General features: G+C 44.7%; 1 pseudogene; it reads left to right on the forward strand.

The window, feature by feature from the left end:
• Positions 1–4,291: 4,291 nt before the first annotated feature.
• Positions 4,292–5,298, forward strand: LOC120868470 (annotated as a pseudogene).
• The last annotated feature ends 365 nt before the right edge of the window (positions 5,299–5,663 follow it).

Raw genomic sequence — 5,663 nt, forward strand, 5'->3', positions numbered from 1 at the left:
CTGGCCAAACAAGCCCAAGGAACCAGGTGACAGGGGGCAGGTGTGCCCCCAAGCAACATATGAGGACTGTGAGACTCCATGTTCAGCTGTGATATGTCTGTTAATCAAGAGTGGCAGAGATGGGGAACTTGTCTGGTCTTCTGGCTCCAGCCAGTGGCCTGCCCAGTGCTCAGGAACTACTGAGGAATTGACCATTGTTGACGAAGTATCAGGACCCCTCTGGCTCATGCCAGAGCTGAGGTGGGTGGGGAACATTTTCTGAGTGTCCCTTCTTTTTCCTTGTAGGCCCTCCCTAAAAAGGAAGGTGAAGAACAGAAAACTATAAAGATTCAGGACTGGTGGCGGGGCACCCTGGTGTGCAGAACACTGCTGCATGCAGCACTCAGAGCGTGTACCATTCAGTACTGGTGGAGACAGAGGCTGGAAGGGCTACTGGAGAAGAAGCGATTGTCTGTGCTGGAGTATTATGCTCGGGAAAAATGGGCAGTGGTCAAGCTACAGTCCTGGGTTCGCATGTGGCGCGTCCGGGTTCATTACTGCCGTTTGCTCCACGCTGTCCGCATCATCCAAGTCTACTGGCACTGGCATAATTGCCATACCCATGGCATTTTTAGGGGCAGCTATGAACTCACACCAAGCCAGCTAGGACTTGAGCTTGAGATCTTTCTGTAATCACACATCTGTCAGATTACGGACTGCATCCCCTTCCCAATAAAGAACTGATCAGGTCGGCTCCAACACTGTCACAAGGTCTCTGTCAGACAAGCTTCAGTTCAGTTCAGTTCAGTTGCTCAGTCTTTGCGACCCCATGGACTGCAGCACGCCAGGCTTCCCTGTCCATCACCAACTCCTGGAGTCTACTCAAACTCATGTCCATTGAGTCGGTGATGCCATCCAACCATCTCATCCTCTGTCATCCCCTTCTCCTCCTGCCCTCAATCTTTCCCAGCATCAGGGTCTTTTCAAATGAGTCAGCTCTTCGCATCAGGTGGCCAAAGTATTGGAGTTTCAGCTTTAGCATCAATCCTTCCAATGAACACTCAGGACTGATCTCCTTTAGAATGGACTGGTTGGATCTCCTTGCAGTCCAAGGGACTCTCAAGATTCTTCTCCAACACCACAGTTCAAAAGTATCAATTCTTCGGCACTCAGCTTTCTTTATAGTCCAACTCACATCCATACATGACTGCTGGAAAAACCATAGCTTTGACTAGACGACCTTTGTTGGTAAAGTAATGTCTCTGCTTTTTAATATGCTGTCTAGGTTGGTCATAACTTTCCTTCCAAGGAGCAAGCATCTTTTAATTTCATGGCTGCAGTCACAATCTGCAGTGATTTTGGAGCCCCCCCAAAATAAAGTCTGTCACTATTTCCACTGTTTCCCCACCTATTTCCCATGAAGTGATGGGATGAGATGCCATGATCTTAGTTTTCTGGATGTTGAGTTGAAGCCAACTTTTTCACTCTCCTCTTTCACTTTCATCAAGAGGCTCTTTAGTTCTTCTTCACTTTCTGCCGTAAGGGTGGTGTCATCTGCATATCTGAGGTTATTGATATTTCTCCCAGCAATCTTGATTCCAGCTTTTGGCATTGGCCTAAATTAAACGGGAATGCTCTTGGGTTAGAAGAATTAAGTTAAAATGGTCATGTTACCCAAAGCAATATGCAGACTTAACACTATCCCTATCAAATTATTCATGACATTTATCACAAAACTGAAACCAAAAAATCCTAAAATTTATATGGAACCCAGAAAGACCCAGAATTGGCAAAGCAATCCTGAGGAAAAAGAACAAAGCAGGAGACATGACACTTCCAGACTTCAGACAATACGACAAAGCTACAGTAGTCAAAACAACATGGCACAAAAACAAACCTATAGATCAATGGGACAGAATAGAGAACCCAGAAATAAACCCATACACCAATGGCCAGTTAATCTTCAACAGGGACTTCCCCAATAGTCCAGTGGTTAAGAATCCACCCTGAAATTCAGGGGACAGTGGTTTGAGCCCTGGTCTCCACATGTTGTGGAGCAACTAAGGCTGTGCACCACAACTACTGAGTCTGTGCTTTACAGCCCAGGAGCTGCAATACTGCAGCCTGTGTGCCTAGACCCGAGCTCCACAATAAGAGAGACCACCACAATGAGAAGTCTGCACACCACAACCAGGGAGTTTGCTACAACTAGAGAAGGCCCTTGCACAACAAAGACCCAGTACAGCTAAAAATAAAATAAATCTTTAAAAAAATCTTCAACAAAGGAGACAAGAATATATAATGGGGTAAAGACATCTATTCAGCACATGGTGTTGGGAAAGTTAGACAACCCCATGTAAATAAATGGTTATGAGAGGGTAATAGGTAGGAAGGCAAGAAGTCCCCAAGCAGCAGGAGGAAATTAACTGCAAGTGGCAGACATTTTTTCCTTCTCTTCAAAAAAAAAAGAGACTCCTGGTTCTGCCTTGAGTTAACCTATGTGTTTTTCTCATGGAAATGTTTTTCTTAAGCTATCTTAATGAAACTATGTATTTGCTTACGAATCTGCCTGCTGAACACTGAAGAATTGATGCTTTTGAACTGTGGTATTGGAGAAGAATCTTGAGAGTCCCTTGGACTGCAAAGGGATCCAACCAGTCAGTCCTAAAGGAAGTCATTCCTGAATATTCCTTGGAAGGACTGATGCTGAAACTCCAATACTTTGGCCACCTGATGCGAAGAGCTGACTCATTTGAAAAGACCCTGATGCTTGGAAAGATTGAAGGCAGAAGGAGAAGGGGACGACAGAGGATGAGATGGTTGGATGGCATCACCGACTCAATAGACATGAGTTTGAGTAAACTCCAGGAGTTGGTGATGGACAGGGAAGCCTGGCGTGCTGCAGTCCATGGGGTCACAAAGAGTTGGACACGACTGAGTGACTGAACTGAACTGAACTGAATTCCAAAAGTCCCCCCACCTGCCTTGGGCTACATAAGCCTGCACAGCATGGCCTTTCCCACCTCACTCTCTCAGTGCCCTTTCTGGTGGCTCTGCTAATATCAAATAAACCCAGGATGCCCCCATCTCAGTGTGTTTCTCTTGTTGCCTCATCTAGAATTTGAATGATCCTTGAGTGAATCTAATCATGGATTGATCATGTGAGAGCCAGAAGTGGAGTGTTATGATTTGCCTAGTTCAACTAGTCAGCAGGAGGAAGCTGTGGGCAATCATCAGCCATTCATGAAACAGCTGCATGGGGAATAGAGATGAACTGGTCAGGTTCTTCTCTTGCCCTCCACTCTACTCAGGCAAAGCATGTGTCTGTCAGCCTTCACTCAAGAATAACCTCTGAGGGAGGGGGGGTGCAGGATGGGGAACACGTGTATACCTGTGGCGGATTCATGTTGATATATGGCAAAACCAATACAATAGTGTAAAGTAATTAACCTCCAATTAAAATAAATAAATTTATATTAAAAAAAGAATAACCTCTGAGCTCTACCTTCTAAAGAAAGTGGGTAGTTTTACCATGAAGAGATCCTATCGTGGGTCTACAGGGAAATTGTCAGGGCAATATTTTTCAAATTTCATCAATGGTCCCAATGACGTGGAAGGTTTAATTAAAGCAGACTGTGAACCACATCCATCATTTCTGGCTCAGTATATCATGTTCCCAAGAATGAGTATTTCTAACAAATTTCCAAGTGATGCTGTGGCAACTTATCTAGGGAACACCACTACAGTAGAAAAATCTACAAAATTCTTACCCTTCTGAATGGGAAAGGTCAGTTTCTGCCTCCTGTGAGTCTTCTCCTATGTGTCGCCTTTACTGCTCATAAAAAATACTTTATATTTGACACTTTGGGAGAACCTTATTTCTGGCCTTTCCCTTCTCAAGAAAAAGGGTTTAAACTAAAAATTCCATGTTTTAATTCTGTTTTGATCTTTTTGATGACCAGCCTCATCATTAGTCCATCCAGGAGCTCTCCCAGAGTCACCACATTGGAACAAAGGATACTTCTAACACCCAGGAAATCATAAGAATTTCAGGAACTCTGTATCAAAATCCAGTTCAAAGACCAAATATTAAAACAAAAGACACTCCTCACGCTCTTATCACTTAAGAAATTATGAGAGTGCTTCCTAGGACTCTAGACTTCTACCATTTCTCTGTGGTTCTTCTTGTTTCTCCACTCACGCTATTCCTGCCTCTTCCCCTCTGCCTCCTGGAGTTAACAAGCTCTCCTGAGGCCCAGGCCTCCAAGTGTTGGGGGAAAACAGTGTCAGCCACATTGGCAAGATCAAAGCCATGTTCATTTCCAGGTCACAGATCAGAAAGCCCAATGGTGAGAAGCTGGACAAGTTCCAGTCTGCAATCTTCTACACCCTCCTGGAGGTGGAGATGAACTCAGACCTGAAAACCCAGCTGCGGGAGTTGAACCTCACAGCTGCCAAGGCCACTGAAGTTAGTGTTGGTCAAAAAGCTCTTTTAATCTTTTTTCTTATTCCTCAAATGAAATATTTCCAAAAATTCCAGGTCTGACTATTGCATGACTTGGAGAAGTTCAGCAGGAAACACGTCATCTGTTGCTCAGAGGAGAATTCTGCCTAAGCCAACTCAAGAAAGCCATACAAAAAAAATAAGCAAAAGCATCCCAGGAGCTGCAGTCTGACAACCGTGCATGATGTGATCCTGGAAGATTTGGTTTCCCCAAGTGAGATTACAGGCAAGAGAATCTGCAAGAAACTGAATGGCAGCTGGCTCATAAAGGTTCATTTGGATAAAACACAGCAGAACAATGTGGAACACAAAGTTGAAACATTTTCTGGTGTCTGTAAGAAGCTCATGGGTGAACTCCCCAGTGGTTCAGTGGTTAGGAATCCGCCTGCTAATGCACGGGACATGGGTTCGATCCCTGGTCTGGGAAGATTCCACATGCCATGGGGCAACTAAGCCTATGCACCACAACTACTGAGTCTATGCTCTAAAGCCTACGAACCATAACTACTGAAGTTCACACATTATGGAGCCTGCAAACCACGCATACTGAGTCCACACGTTATAACTACTGAAGCCTGCCCACTCTAGAGTCAGCATGCCATCTCTATTTATTATAATTAATACATATATTTTTGAGCAGCTGATTTTTAAAATATTTGTTTATTTATTTTTGGCTGCACTGGGTCTTCATCACTGCTGGCAGGCTTTCTCTACTTGTGGCGAGCAAGGGCTACTCTAATTGTGGTGCATGGGCTTATCACCATGGCTTCTCTTGTTGTGGAGCACACACTCTAGGGCACAAGCACGGGCTCTAGGGCACTCAGGCTCAGCAGTTGCAGCTTTCAGGCTCTAGAGGGCAGACTCAGTGGTTGTGGCACATGGGCTTTCTTGTGGAATCTTCCTGGACCAGGGGTCGAATCCATGTCCCCTGCATTGGCAGGTGAATTCTTAACCACTGGACACCGGGGAAATCCCAGCAAAGCAATCCTGAGAAAGAAAAGTGAAGCTGGAGGAATCAGGCTTCCTGACTTCGGACATACTACAAAGCTACAGTAATCAAAACAGCACGGTACTGGCACAAAAACAGAAATATAGATCAATGGAACAAGATAGAAAGCCTGGAGATAAACTGTCACTCCCATGGTCACATAATCTATGACAAAGGAGGCAAGAATATACA

Source organism: Oryx dammah, unplaced genomic scaffold (genome assembly GCF_014754425.2).
Source record: "Oryx dammah isolate SB20612 unplaced genomic scaffold, SCBI_Odam_1.1 HiC_scaffold_9, whole genome shotgun sequence".
Lineage (NCBI taxonomy): Eukaryota > Metazoa > Chordata > Mammalia > Artiodactyla > Bovidae > Oryx > Oryx dammah.